Below are 17,093 nucleotides of genomic sequence, written 5' to 3' on the forward strand. Positions count from 1 at the left end.
GGCTGCAAGTGAATGTCACTGTGTCTCACTCACAGCCTCACCGTCTCCAGTCATATCCAGGGCTGCTTGCTCTTACACACAAGGTTGACGAGCAGCTAAAATCACCACTTTTTATTGTCCCATCTACTTTTTTATGTTTTATAATAGTAGTGCGTACTACAAAGATAGCATTTTTGAAAATTCCATAATATTTATTATTTGGATTCAATGAAAATCAGCCTGAACTAAAAGGGGTAAAACATGCACTAAACTTTGTTTTTGTGGGAGAGGTTGCAAGGGCAGAGCACGGAAGCAAGAAGGTAGGGAGATGAATGGGATCAGAATACATGATGTGAAATCCAGAAAAAAAGTATCAAAAACAAACAAACAAACAAACAAACAGAAATACATCTCAAGGCTTGGGCGTTTATGGGAAGAGCAGGCACACAGATTGTTAAGAGGCAAACATGGTAGATACACCGAGGACCAGGTGTCTTTCACAAAACAGGGCTGATGCACATATGCCCTTACAGGACTTACAGCAGCAAAGACAAGACCTGCACAAATTCAAACCAAACAAAATTCTAGCACAGAAAAGGGGAAGTTCGCACGAAATTCCTCCTCTAACCAAGAAGTTATTTGCAATTGATACGTGCTTGGAAATGGAAAATCAGTTTTCTTCAGTGGAGTCTCATTAAATATACCACCCACACTCCATGGCATTGTCCCTGCCCAGGAGTTTCTGGACAGAGTTATAATCTATAGAACTTTAAATTTAATTTTATATGCAAAAACTTTAAAAATAATCTTATTTAGTTATTCTATACATATTTATCAAGAAATATCTAGAGACCCCGTCTCAAAAACAAATAAAAATGAATAATCCTTTGTCTGGCAGTGGTGGCACATAGGTTTAATGGTAACACTTAAGAGGCAGAGTGAGGTAGATCTCTGCGAGTTCAAGGCCAACCTGATCTACAGAGCTATAGAGTGTGTTCCAGAACAGTTAGGGCTACACACATACACACACACACACACACACACACACACACACACACACACACACACAAAAACCCTGTCTTAAAAAAAAGTTTCTAAAAAACAGGAAGACAAATATGAGTAAAACAAATGATCATAAAATGCTGTCCTTACAAGTTTCACATTTTAAGCTGTGATTCATCATCAGGATATTGACAGAGGTTTCTACTTCACCCAATCCTGCAGTAGTTCATTCCGAAAGAAACACACAGAAGTCTACATTAATCATAAACTGGTTGGACTATTAGCACAGGATTCTTATTAACTTCTTCATCCTATATTAACCCATAATTGTTGTCTATGTAAGCCACATGGCTTGGCTCCTTTTATCAATGAGACCTTCTCGTCCTGCTTCCTCTGTATCTGGGTGACAACTACTAGACTCTTTCCTCTTCTCAGAATTCTCCTGTTCTTGTTGCCCTGCCTATACTTCCTGCCTGGTTACTGGCCAATCAGAATTCTATTTTATTAATACAAGTGACAAATCTTTAAAGGGTACAAGACCATTGTGCCACAACAAAGCATGATTAACACGGTAGGATAGTATTGGTGTTATTACTGTGAAATAATATTTGTCTAATGCAACTTAAAGAAAAAAGCCCAATTTGACCAACATTTACCCTCTGTTATGGTAAGAAGGGCTGTCTCATAGATTCCTTCTACCAAGCCCTCCTTATCATAAACATTAAAAATAAAGGCTATCCATGTTGTAGGGATTGAAACACAATGGTTGAAAAGACTGTGTATTGGCTTCATTCATAATTTACATCAGTTATTTTTCATTTCTGTACACTAAGCATCATTTCTGCACAAGTACTGTTACCATGCTCAGAATCTAACTGTAAAACCAAACCTGTGAGTGAGACTTAAAAACAATTTGCTGAGCCAAATCTCCAGATTAAGGAATGAAAAACAATCCTATAGGAGATTGTAGAAAAAATGGGCTGTGGCCATAACAAAACTGAGATAGGCTTCTAGGGCAAGAGCTGATGTTCATGAGTTGACTCTGCCTCTTTCATTGTTTGTTTTTTGACAGAAATCATGCTTATTATTTTTGTAATAATTTTTCAAGTAAACAAATAATTAGTTCCACAGTGAGATTCCAAACATGTGTGTCATTGTACTTTGCTTATGTTCAGCACTCATAGCCTGAGCTGACTCTGGAAAATTATATAGACAATGGTTCTTCTGAGAAGATCGAGGAACAAATCCAGAAGAGAGCAGCAGAGTCCAGGGAATTATTTAGGGAAGTCTGCAGGTTATGTGGTGCTTTCAAAGTCACATGATAGTTGCTTAAAGGTAAATAAGGAAATGTATGCGAAACATAGATTGCAAAACATCCTTTAAGCCACCTAGAGTTTTTAACTTCTTTTTTTCCAATGAAGTGTTCTCCATTTGACCCTTCTCATTTATTTGAGAACAGTAGTCAGTTTAAGTCAGAAGAGTCAATACTTCTCAAAAAATCTTTAATCGTTTCCATTTAATGAAAGATAGAATGCAACTAACCTTGGTAAAGCACGACATACTTTTTCTACTTTTAACCTTTTGTATCTTGATACTCTATCCTTCCAATTACTTCATCAATAGGTGAATCCTGTTAGCTGGTCTTCAAGTTTAAGTGAACTCCTGACTTGTTCCTGTTTCCCTGGGGCTGTGGGAAACTCTGCCCCAAATCTGTGTAGCTCAGTTTCTGTTTTCCTGTAGACCTTGATAAATTATCTCACAACTTTCTCTGACCACCTGTGTGAGTTCACTGAGGCTATTGGAGAGAGTGAAGTCTTACTGACCACAATTTTGTAGCTTGGGAAGCCCAACCTCAGTAATCTATTCATTGGCTGGTGAATGCCTGTTTCCTAGCACATAGATGATGCCTTTTCATTCTGGCTTATGATGAAAGAGGCAAAGCTGTCCTCACAATTGCGTTTGTGAAAACACCAATGCCCTCATGGTATCTTCCTTAACAATTCTAATGATAGCTAATCTTCATTGTATAGTTGACTGAGTTTAAAATTGCCTAGGAAAATAATCTCCTTTCATGTCTGTAAGAGACATTCCTGAAAAGCTAGAGAGAGATGGGGAGACTTACCACCTACTCCTAAATGTAGGTAGTACCTTTCCATGGGCTAAGGGTCCCAGACTGAAGAAAACCAGTATTCATTTCTCACATGTGCCAGGGCACATGAGTGAGATTAGCCAACAACATGTGGGAGTCAGCTCTCTCTTTCCATGTAGATCCTGATGATCAGACTTGTGGTTTCAGGCTTAGTAACCAAGCACCCTTACCCCTGACCTGTCCTTTTGATCCACTACTGTTAAACTCTGGCATGGCATGGTTCTATGGATTTCTCCCACTCACTATCCCTCCCAGTTAACTCCCAACTTAAGAGACTCAGGTGGTGAAGTAATGGGCTTAGAATGTTTTGGATATTAATACATAGACCTCATGACAGATGAATGTTTACATACCAGTATATAACCAGTTTCTTCAAATAACTTGAACTTATTTGATGAGCTCTGTGAGTATTTTATCTTGCCTCAAATTCTTCTAATGTTATATTGGGCATTAGTTTCTGAGGCACCATTTTCACTTCATCAAATGAACCTAGAAAAAACATCTCAAAACAGCAAAAGATCAAATTGTAGTAAGATAAATCAGCTAATAGCTCACAGAGATTTGTGACTAAGTCATTTATTATAACCTGCTTAAATTTCTCTGTCCATGAGCTTCCATTAAGTCGCCTTCCTCTTAAGCTACCTAACACAGATTTTTTTTTGTATGTGTGTGGGGGGACCTTTTTAAGTACTGTAAGGTCATAAGACTAGAAAAGAAAAACTAAAATTGCATGAGGTGTGGGGTGGGAGAGAGAAATAAAAGGTTATTTTGTTTGTTAAAGGTCAGTCAAGCTGGGCCCCACACATTGATTTTTCTCAGCTGTTAGTTAAACAAGTCTCAAAAATAAATGTATTATAGGCAATGGTGTGTTTGCAACCATCGAGCTGAGCTTTAATTCCAGAATGCAATCAATATGGCTTTGTGCTTCCATATCAGAACACGAGCAGAAAATCTGTGACGGAGGCATATGTGTTTGTGGGGTTGCTGATATTTCAGGCCAATGACTGCTTTGACAAATGATACTTTGCTTCCAATCAATAACTCATAAGCCACTATTTACTTTTCTTTACCTTGAACTACAACCAAAGAGGCAAACATCTCTATAATTTCCACTTAAACACTGGTAAGAGTTGACTGTGTGTATATGCATGTGTGCGTGAGTATGACCCAAAGGGCAAATCGGACCACGAAAGGCAATAGCCTATACTGCTGGGGACTGAAGGCTCAGGCAGTTGTGGCCAGAGAAAGCACTACTGCAGAAATCTTACAACATGCAATTGGACTTTTAGGAGTCTTGGGAGAGGTCTGGAAGGGGGAGGGGAAAGGCAGGGAGGGGAGCAGAGAAAAAGGTAGAGCTCAATAAAAATCAATAAAAGGGAGGGGGAGAAAAGAAATTTCAAAATAAAAAGTCTTTTATGTTCCCTGACACAGCATACTGTCTTATGTACATCTAATGGAAGCTGTACTTCTTGGGAAATGGACAGATTACATAGAAAGATGCGTATTTCACTATGACTTATAAAAATATTTTTTTTCTTTTTATAAAAGAAATAGAAGCAAACTTACTTTCTAACAGTAATCATGGAGAATGATGTAATTTGGGTAGGAGAGAGCCTCATTAACATAGTAGCAAAGTAGCAAAAGAAAGCAGGGAGGGGAGCAGAGAAAAATGTAGAGCTCAATAAAAATCAATTAGAAAAAAGAGATACACGAGAAGAAAAGTTGTATTTTTTGTATTTGCCTATATGTATATATGATGTACCTCCAACATCTATGCCATTTGTTACTGAAGTTCAATTAATACGATACAGTAACATGGTGTCTTGACTTTCAGAATGTCAGACTTTCCAGGATCCATCAGACAATATTACATTCAGTGATAATTTTAAGTGTACAAAAGTTTCCATATTTGTATATCTTCTGAATTTATTAAATGTATCATTATTGTTAAAATAAAATTTCCAATCTTATGACTTGCTCTATTGAAGTAATGTAGTGATATCAAGCAAGGAAGTGAAAGGGAAAACATGGCCTATTCCCTCTTTAAACACATAGTAGACATAATCCCATATTTTAAAAATAAATTTATAAGTCAAAAGAAAAATGGAAACTAGAAATTGTACATAAGTATTAACTTTATACATTTTTGATGGTAGCTTTTAAGAAAGTTCTTAACATAGGAAACACAGCAAAATAATATGCATATTAGTAGAAGAATCAATTATTACATTTTCAGATGAGGAAATATAAATGGAAAATAATACATGTCAATTTTAAAGATTATAGGTAAACAAGTAGTGAATTGTGTGGATAGTAAGATTTGTCAGCATAATTAGAAATTATATTGAAAGAATAGTTCTTAGAATTGAAGAATAGTTTATGATAATTCCTGCCTGATGTCAATTACTGAGTCATTCTGTTTTGTTTCTCATAAACTCCTTAAGGAAGGAGTGGCTGATTTTCTAAACTGTGGGTAATTCCTTGATGGAGATGCCATCTCCTCATTCAGCATCTTTGAGTCTTTAAGTCGCTAGCCTTTATCTGCTCAAAGCTTCACAGAGACTCTTTTGCAAGCACATACCTTAGCTCTACACTCTGCTCCATGATGCCATGTAAGTGCAGTCATGACCACAGATCCCAGTCCTACACTCTGCTAGATCATGCATGCCAGTCAAGTGCAGGCTTCTGACCATGGATCCCAGTCTTACACTCTGCTAGATCCTATCACCCAACTGCAGTTATGCCTAGGCTGTGATCTGGGCCTGCTTTAGAGAGACTTTCCTTTTGTGACACTAACTAATACTTGTGAACTCTTTATGTAACTAAGAATATGAGATTTTTAGCACTATTTCCTAAATGTTGACATGATGATTGAGAAATGAAAGAGTCTTATCAAACATCAGACCGGCATTCTGATAGATAGGCAATGATTGTGTATATTAATTTAGAACTATATTCCAGGATATCCCAGAGTACTAGAGTCCTAGAACTTTTACTCATTCAGAAGAACCTTGAATCCTCATGAGGCTTATTTTCCATTCTCCTGAGAATAAAAATCCTACTAAGCCCTCCCTGACAGCTAATATTCATTGTTAACATTTATGAGTGAAGAGATGCCTAGGTTATCAGTCAGATACACTTCTGAGCATGTCTATGATGATGTTTTGATAGAAAAAATAACCGAATGAGGAAGATCTGCTCTGAATGTAGATGACATTTTTAGTGCTGGTAACCTTGGAAGAATAAAGAACTGTGTGGGCGGGGTTTATTCCCAACTAGTGCTATTATTTCTCATTTTGTGCTTCCTGGTTCATCGCATGTGACCTGTTGTGAACTCTGTAATACCTTCCTCACCTCGGTGTGACTGTGTCCTTTCTCAACCCACAAGTTAAAATGAATTCTTCCTCCTTTAAGTTGTCTCCATTATTTATTTTGTCACGCCAATGAGAAAAGTAGCTGACCTCCTTCAACACGCTTCCATTTGTTATCCAGTTAACATTACGTCAGTGAAACACTGGAACAAGATCTCAGTGTGACAACTAAACATGACTGCCAATTTAATATTAACCGAAGAATTGCCTTCATAGCAGAGTTTTGTAGCATTTTCTTGATTGCTAATCAGTGTAGGAAGGGCAGCCTACTGTGGGCAATGGTATCCGTAGCAAACAGGCCTCTGCTGTATCAACAAGGTAGGGTGAATGTGAACTTTGGAGAAAGTGACCCTCCACGGTTTCTGCTTCAAACTTTTGCCTTGAGTTTCCTCCTTGGCGTTCCTCAATGATGTACAAAGATGTGTAAAATGAAATAAACCTTTTCCTCCTAAAATTGATTTTAGTCAAGACTTCATTACAACTGGAACCAAACAAGAACACTTAGCTTTTAGAATGATAGTATTTCTAGAACCCTTCAAGTGATATAATGAATTTGGGTGAGTTAACTTAGGGACAGCAGCATGTACAATCATACTTTGTATCTTATGTATGTGATATATCTTCAGTTTATTTTCCTGGAAGAAATGTTATATCCTTTAGGGAAGGAGATATCCTTTTGAGTAAACTGCCTATGCATTAGTTACACAAGTAGCAATTCTTCTGAGGCTATTAAATTCTAACTTCAAAATATCTGACAGATCAAGACTAGGGACCCAGTAAGAACTAAGTAAGCAAATCTGAGAAGCAGTCAAGAACATGGACACTTGAGATTATCTTGACACCTTGGGAAGCAGTTTTGCTTCTCTGTTAACAGATGACACTCTCTTCTTATTTTAAGGAAGTAGTTCTTAACCTGTGAGTCACCAACCATTTTAGGGATCAAGCGACCCTTTCAGAGAGGTCACCAAAGACCATCAGAAAACACAGATATTTATATTATGATTCATCACAGTCACAAAATTAGAGCAATGGAGTAGCAGCAAAAATAATTTTATGGTTGTGGGGTCACCACAAAATGAGGAACTGTATTAAAAGTTTTTGGCAATAGGAAGGTTGAGAACCACTGTTTTAAGGCAAGGCCGAGTAGCCTCTATTTTAGAAAATTACATGCATCTCCCATTGGATCTCTATTTTTTTTCACTTAGAGATTAGATCCACAGTGTAGACCAAGTTACTATGTTATCTGGCCTAAGAAATCTTAATGCTTTTAAGAAGATAAAAGTGTTGCTTCATTTTTACCATTGAGTAAAATAACACATAGACATCAAAGTTCACATGAAGTAATGTTAGGATGTGATTTTGTGGCAAAATACAAATAGATATTTCAAAAATTTTGTGATGAAATACAAATAGGTATCTTGGTTTCATCTCCAAATCTAAATTTCAGAGCTGACAGTGCACCTACCTGAATTTAGAATAGCCTAACACATATCATGCTTGGATGTATCCGCAAAGTATTTGAAAGCTAGATGTTTGCTTTTGCTGAATTTCTTATCAGGATCTCTGATAGGACACAGGTACATTTACAACTGCAGCATAAATAATTGACTTACTGAATTTTTAAGGGAATCCAAGAGTGAGATAAACTTTCAATAGGTGATTTTAATTTTGGAATACAACCATGTATTATTTTTATATCTAAGATGATAGTATATGTTAAAATAATGTAAAACAAGTGGAAAAAGAAATTTAGCTAGTGTTCATACAAAATGACTATTTACTTTTTATTTTGCTTACTACAGTTTTGATTGCACCTGAGTGCCTCTTACATTTCTCATATTTTTCTGTGAAACCTGAGACCAAGCATTAGCATATTTAAAATTGAATTATTTCCACTGATTTTTATTATTTGGTGCAAAATAATGACTTGATTTTTTGCCATTCATTGTGCCTTATAGGATATAAGAATGGAAACGTTCATATACCATAAACTTTGATTCCATCATGACTGATTTCTGATCTCTTGTAACTCAATGGTTTGGAAGTAAATTGTGCTTAGATGCCTTGAAATGGAAAGATAAAATAGCCAAGTCTAGTGATAGAAGCAATGTTTTATGTAGACTACTTAAGTAACATTAGCATTATATATGAAATAATTCCTCTTTTGTTAATTAAATGTGATTTTCATTACATCATTGTAACACAAATATTAAAATAATGCTAAAATTATTTTATATCCTTGTAACACATTAAGGAAATAAAGGCTATGAATTTAAATGAGAGCAAAGAGAGGCATATGAAAGGGTTTGGAGGAAGAAATGGGAAGGTGGAAATAATGGGATCACAATATAATCTCAAAAAACCCCAAAAAACATAATTTTAAATTTTAAAATAATGCTCAATTAAGTTAAAGTGTTCAATGAATGATGCTTTTTTATTTTATTATTCTCTTAAAGGAGGTGATCATGGAATATTTAAGGTAGCAAAACATTATTGAAGCATCTCTTCTCTGGCAATTATGGAGAGATTCCTGAGCCTTGTTAGATCCTAGTGTTAAGTTTTATGTTCTGTCATCTACTGAGTTATTTTGGTTCAGTTTTGAGACCCACACATAGTTGAAATTAACTATATCGATAATTATTATTTTGTAGAACAAGTAATGTAGTAGAATAAATGTAGTGGGAGGAGGCTGCTTGTTGGTTCCCTGCTGCCCGGCTATCTTAGACCTGAAATAATCACACAGAAACAGTATTAATTAAATTACTGCTTGGCCCATTAGCTCTAGCTTTTCATTGGTTAACTGTTATATTAATTTAATCCATTTTTTATTAATCTATATATTGCCACATGGCTGTGGTTTACTGGGTAAAGTTCCCAGTGTTTATCTCTGGTGGCTCTATGGCTTCTCTCTGACTCCACCCTTCTTTCTCCCAGCATTCAGTTTAGTTTTTCCTGCCTAGCTAAGTTCTACCCTGATATAGGCATTCTGTCTGGAGAATAGTTTTTAACATTGCACTAAAAAGTATCAACTTTTTAATCTAATAAATATTATTGGGCTAGTTTCAATGCAAATCAATAGTCTTGGAAGCAAAGATTTTCTATAATAATATACGTGCCTCCAAATGGATATATCATGTGACAAAGGTATTAGAATATTAGAATGTTCAGAAATTTAATTCTATGAGAAACTCTATGGCTATTTGTTCACAAGAGAAAAGATAAATAAAATGAAGTAACTTCCTGAGATGTGAAAAAAATATACTTAAAAGATAGTAAACTAAAGAAGATGATTATATGCATCAGCTTGCATACTACATATTGCATAATTAGATATATGTCTTAGGTTAAAAAGTGGGAATTGGAAAAATGAGTGAAAAATTTAATTATTCCCTTAATTGAAACTAAAAGACTGAACACTAGATTACTGGAGTAAAAGAGAACATTTGGAGTGTGGATTCACTGTGAATAACTCTATACAACTTGGGTTATACAGATTTATACCATGGAAGTCTTTGCATGTTCTCTCTATGATAGCTTAACACTTATTCTATAGGCCGAACATTTCATCTTACTATTATAATCTAGAGTTTTTCTTAGTTCTGAATTTATACACTACAAGAAAAGATGTAGGCAGTATTTACAAAACATCTTTGCTAAACTCCCTGTAGATAAATTGCTACTACAAGCTGTAGTTATTAATAAAGTAGTTATTAATATCCAAGTTATTCTAGGGATAGAAACATTAAATGAAATTTACCTGGCAAGTTACCCAACGTTGTATTTTTTGCAAATTGTTCTGCACATTAGGGTTTCATTAGTATGCACCATTTGATTCAAATGGTCCTGGGAACTCCCTGTGGTTATAATACATATGAAATTGTGCTAAGTCTTTTGATTTTAATGGGGGAGAGAGAATATGGAAATCAATAAAATTGTGAAGATTCTGTATTCTTGTTGGGATGACAGACAAAGCAGAAATACTGCAACACAGGTTCAGGTTAGACAATTTGTTTCTCAATGAGAAGACTTAGCAATACCTATGAAAATCAAAACAAAGTCATATGGGATTAATTATTTTGAAATATTTGGCATGGAAATTATACCTTATTTAAGGCTTAGGTAGGTGCTTGGAAAATCTTTTTATTGCTACTTGTATTAAGTTCATAATCATTCCATTAACATTTGTTGAGTATCAGCCCTTGAGCAGCTGCAATCACACCTGCTTTTCAAAACTTTATTTAGAGCTCCCGGTTTTATAAATAAGCATCACAGACTCACAGAGAGAATGTGCAAAGCCCAGGCCATCTGTGAAGCATTATTATCACGACCTCACAATGCGTAGTGTGTTGTGTTTCTTACTAACACCTGGGATTTTTCTTTAGCAGAATTTTTATAATGTACCTTTGTGATTTTAGCCTCCCTGAAAGTTCTGATGCAAGAGAATCACATTTCTATTCATTGTCAGTCTGAAGCCCGGGGCCCTGAGAAATAGGCAAATCTTATCCTAGGTTGGGAGTCCTATGGGACCCAAGAGTAGGAATGGAAGAGTCCCCAGCTTTGAGATGCCTCAAGCCTCCTCAGGGCCAACCCTGCAATGGGACCCTATGCTGCTTAGCTGCTGTGAAGAAGTGAAAGGCCAGCATCAATTCTGTAGTCTGACATAATCATGGTTTTGTACCTACTAATTGGTATGATAACTTCGTGATAAACAACCACCTCCGAGTTGTATATGCATAAAAAATGAACTCTGCCAAGGAGCAAACTGCTAACTTTGCAACCATCTGCAAGGCACTCAGTTCTCTGAGACTCTGCCCTCACCTGCCAGAGTAAGATAATGATGCCTGCCTGCCCCACCTTTCCTGAGCTGTGATCCAGCTAATTAATTAGGCAGGTATAGATTGAAGCTTATCGGGTGCCTAATTCAGTGGCAAATAGCAAGGTCATGGGCATGAATAAAACATGCCCCTTACTTTGTGAGTAGGCTCACAGTTCATCAGGGAAGACAAACAGGTCAGTGACTAATGGCGCCAGAGGGTGGAGGCACTATGACAAAGACACAGCATATGTGTGACGGAGGCCTAAGGGACGGAATAATTAATTCTTCCATTAGTGGGATGTAGTTTTAGTATTCTTTTGAGAAATGAGCAGGTGTTTGTCATTGAAAGGGACTGAAGGACACAGAGCATCAGTGTAGACAAAGTCATGTGGAACCACACAAGAGTGATATGTGCTTTTCATAAGACATAAAATGTCCTGTCATCTGCAAAGCGGCCTGTACCTTAAAGTGACTTATTTTCAAAGCACATTGAAATTGTCTAAGATCAGAGCTTATCACTGTGTCCTCTGAGGCAAGGTGGAGTTGCTGGTTTAATCGGTGTGGCTTCTCTTGCGCTGTTTTGTTAAACTGTATTCTTGTAAAAGTTGACATGCCTCTAATTTTAAAAAGTCAACTGATACTAAAAATCCTAATGTATTCCACTCTCAATTCTCATTCTCCAAAAAGAACTATTATTTAGTGTTGCTATTCCTTATGGAATTTCTGAATAGGATATGTGTACCCTGTTTCCCCATTTTACATATCACCATTCTCCTCCTTCTGATCACCTCTCTTTCCTCACATTAGTGACCTCTTCTTCCTTTACTTCCTCGCCATCCCTGTTTTCATAATTGTGTTTCTCATCTTCTTTTTCTCATGCCTCTCTTCCTCCTCTTTCTCATCCTTCTCATTGTTACATATATGTCAGTATATAGATAGATATAGATAGAAATGGATATATAGATATATAGATAGAGATAGATAGATGTGTATTTTATGTTTCTATACACAATTGTTGTAAGTACATATAATGTGTTTTACATAAGTTTACCTATATAATAACAATGAAAAAATAATTCGCACATAATGTTGACCACTCTGACACATTTTTTAATATGTATGATACTATTTATACCACTTATATTGTGCTCTTTTTTCAAGTTTTCTTTGCATAGATCTGTGTTTTAGCTACTTTCCTATTGCTGTGATGAGGCAACATGGTCAAGACAACTAATAGAAGCAAGTATACTGGGACTCACAGGTCCAAAGCATTAGAGCATGGTGAGAAGCCCAGTAGTAGGTGGGCATACATGGTGTTGTGACAGTAACTAACACCTGACTTCTAATCCACAAGCAGGAAGCAAAGAGAGCTAACTGGAAATGCGTAGGCTTTTGAAACACTAAAGTCCACCCCAGTGACACACCTCCCTCAACAAAGCCACTGCTCCTAATCCTTCCCAGTTTCACCCAATAGAAACCAAATATTCAAATACAGAAGCTTAAACCACTACAACCTTCAATTATCCCATTCATAAACATAATAAAACTGTGAAACTCTTTTTCATAAGACCAAAGACACAGGAGAATTTCCACTTTTTTTTGTCTTTTCTATGGAGAATGGAGATATGTCTTTCTTTTTTTCTGGGTTATTCTCCACAGGCTTACCACCACAATTCAAACAGGCATTTCTCTTTGTATTTTATGTTATGGGATGCTGGTTTCTTGATTATATAACTTTCTCTTTCTGCTTGCTTTTATGTCTGGAAGATTTCCTCTTTAAATTTCATTCCTACAGTGTATAGGAATTTTTTTTTCCAAATAAAATCAAGGATCTAAGAATTTCTCTATTTTGCCTTCATTGTTGATTGATGGCTTGACACAAACTAGAACTCTAGTTTGGAAACCTCTTCCCCTCAGAATGTTAAAATATTTCTCCATTGTGTTTCCTCTTGTAATGAGAGGTAACCATGGAAACACAACTGCATTTCCTTCAAGGAAAGAAAAATCCTTGAATTTAGTTGTGACAAGGCATAATACAAAATGTTGCTGATAACTTCTCTCTCTGCTGATGCATTACAGTGGGGACCTGGGCAGCTTTCTCTGTGGCTCCCAAGAGTGTTGGTTATCATGCAGTTGGCTTAGTGATAGGTTTAGTCTTTCCCTAATATTGCCCGAGTCTAATGAAGATATTCTTCCAAGTTCATGTGTCTTCCTGGATGAGCTGCAAAAAATTAAAACTTAGAGTTTCATTAAGGATGGGTCTAAAGGATTCTTCTTACGTCTAGGCATCTCAAAACCCAGCTCAGTTTTCTATTACAGCTGGAAACCTATTTCCATATTGCTACACATCATTTTCCCTCATACACCTTGGCCACAGGGATACTTTCCCACTGTCAGATGCCGACTTCCATTACAATATATTTGTCATGAAGCAGCACAAGCTTAGAGAGATCTTGATTCCAAATCCCATTGTCTATTGCTTATGCCATTAAACAATTTTTTCAGATTGAAACAAAGATTATCTTTGTAACAGCTACTATCTGTAGAACCACAGAGGGTAGGTATAGAGTAAGAGACTTGGATTGTAGGAAGGGTACAACCATAGGATTGGTAAATAGAACAGACAGAGATCGGCTGATGGGAGGCAAATAGAACAGAATGATTAAGTGGTGAAGGGAGGGAAGAGGGGAAGATGGAAGGAATATATAAAGTGACAGGTAAAATTAAGGGCCATTTGAGGAGTAGTACAGAAACCTAATACAGTAGAAACTTCCTAAAATATATAAATGTATACAGTGATCTAAATTAAATCACCCATTAATTGGGAGAGACAAAGTTTCAACTGGCCAGTTCTTATCACCAAATGAAGCTTCCAAAACCAAGGCTGGGTTACATGTTGATTGTTGAACAATTGATTGTTGGCCAAAGAGGTCCCATGGGAACCCCCAAACAACCCAGACTGCTGCTAAGACTGTAGACTGTGCTCCACAAACTAACAGCAAGGTGCCATTGTTGAAGACAGTACCTATGCTTATTGGTAATGAAGACTTCATGCAAATTATTAAACACTGAGAAGTTGAGCTGGTTTTTACAGAGAACCTTCACACTAACTTGCTATTGTCTTAGGTACAGGGATGTATTCTTCATGCTACAAAAGGAGAAATATAAATACCAAACCAATCACAAATTCTTTGATCTACAATAGGGCCTTGACTTTAAGACACACTAGTGGAATGGATGAACAAATTTCATGGGTGTAACCAATCAGTGACTGATTTGACATAAGGCCCACTCCAGAAGATAGAAACCATAGACAACATTGCTTAGGTGGTCAAGAAGCTGATGCAGGGTATTCCAGAGACCTAGGGCCAAACCAAGTACAGCTCTTCTAAAATACAAAAATAACAATAAAATGACCCTAATGGAAATCAGTAATACTCATATACTCATAAATCAATACCATTCTCAATCATCATCCCAGGAACTTTCTCCTGCTGGTGAGAGAAAATAAAGAAACCAACAGCTGAACATCATACAGACAATGAAGAAAATGAAAGACCTTGGAGCACTCAACCATAATTGGATGTCTCCATCAAACCTTTACCCTCAGAGATCAAAAAATATGCATAAAAAGGAGGCTAAAAAAGTGTGAGAGCCAGAGGGGGTGGAAGATGCCAGGGAAGCAACCCTCTAAACAAGCCCTCTAAACCAACATGATCCAAACTCGTATTTACTTAAAAACACTATGCTAACATGTGTAGGGTTTGCATGGGTCTGCACTACATGGGTCCCATAGCAGAAAGAAATAAACACATGCCTCCATCCCTAACCCAAAAGCAATCTCTAATTAATAATCACTTACAAATGAATACTTAGTTACCTCCAAGGGATTCTTTCTAAGCAAACAAACTGGTAAGTGTAGTCTACATTCCCAGAAGCCATTGTCCAACAGAACTCATAGCACTGTTGGAGGTTCCTTGTCTTACATCATGTCCAGTCTTTTATGTTTTGTAAAAAAAAATCTTATTTTATATATATATGTGTGTGTGTGTGTGTGTGTGTGTGCATGTGTGTGTGTGTGTGTGTGTATTCTATCTTTTTACTCTACAAATCCTTTATGTGATATTATGGCTTCTAGTCTTGTGGTTTGTTTGAAGTTTCTTGTATGTGTGAATGTGGTTCATGTGCCTGTATCTGAGGCATATGCTATGTTCTATTCCAGTGTGATAGTTTTTGTTTTATCTTATTATCTTATATATTATTTTATTATTATCCCTTAGAAGCCTGTTCGTTTTCCAATGTGGGGAGCAGAAAGAGGTTGGTTCCAGATGGGACAGAAAGTGGGGAAGAACTCTGTGGAGCAGAGGGAGAGAAAACTATGGCCAATATTATCACGTGAAAAAATAAGCTATTTTCAATAAATGGAAAAAAGTGTTACACAACATAAAATTAACAGACTCAGATTTGAAACAGAGCTTGATATGACATCAGAACCTGTTCTTTTCCAGCACTATGTGGGTTCTTCTTGCTTTCCCTCCTGCTCATATTGTTATTTTTAATACTCAAGCTTATTATTTGATATACAAAATGAAGGCTAAGAAAGAAGAAAGTGATATTTGTGCAGCTGTTCCTAACCATGTGTTCCCTCTTTGTTGCATCCATGTTCTTGATAATGTCCACCTCAGAAAGCGTTTGTTCTACTACAGCCAGGTTAAAATGAAATAGAAAGATCAATTAAGGAGAACATCAAAAAGACACAGATTGCTGTGTTGATGATGACAATCAACCATAATCATTATGGAAAAACTGGTTTAAACTCTTATTAGATCCAGTAAAAATAACCCATACTTCTTTCATTACTCCAGGAAGTTGCTCTCAGGCAAAGGTGGGGCACTTTTTATTGTTAACCAGGAATCCCTAATATTTCATTTTTTATTAGTTCCTTGAGAATTGAATGCCATGTATTTTAATTGTATTTACCTCATCCCAAAACTCCTCCCATATTTATTCTTCTTCCCTAACTAACTTTGTGTCCCTTTTTTAACCCATAAAGTTTAATTTGTGATACTCATTTATTTGGGGATGTTTTTCTCCCCCTGGACTGTGGTTGACTTACCAGGAGTTTTCTTAAAGAAAACTGACTCTCCCTCTCCCAATAGTCTGTTGTTTAGAGGCTTGACTTTATGGCTGCATCCCCGCTCCATGCTGGGTTTATATCTTTCTTGTTTACAATTGTTCAAAGTTCAGAGAATAAGAGCCTGGAGAATGCTCAACCCTAAAGGGAACACCTACATCTGTAATCCTCAACCTTTTTGGAATTGAGCAACCCTTTCACAGGGGCTACCTAACACCATCAGAAGGCACAGATATTCATATTATTATTCATAACATCAGCAAAATTACAGTTATGAAGTAGCAACTGAAATAATATGGTTGTGAGTCACCACAACATGAGGAATTGTATGAAAAGGTTGCATCTTAGGAAGGTTGAGAACCACTGACATATAATCATATAACATCCTTCCGGCACTCATGGATCAGAAGTACATTTTTTTAAGAATAGACACACAGACCTCTCCAAGATAAAAAAAAAAGCCATGGTGAACAATACTGTATCAGAGCAAGTACCATCTGTACAATGACCTTCCCAATTAATTAAAAGAAAATGTGTTTAAGACGCTTTTCTTATATGGTCATAATGATGTCAAGGGAGGATCTTTTCCCCATCAAGCCTAGGACTGATGGTGTGATGGAAATATTACTATTTTAGCATAGT

The sequence above is a fragment of the Microtus pennsylvanicus genome, chromosome 12, assembly GCF_037038515.1.
Source record: "Microtus pennsylvanicus isolate mMicPen1 chromosome 12, mMicPen1.hap1, whole genome shotgun sequence".
NCBI classification, from domain to species: Eukaryota; Metazoa; Chordata; class Mammalia; order Rodentia; family Cricetidae; genus Microtus; species Microtus pennsylvanicus.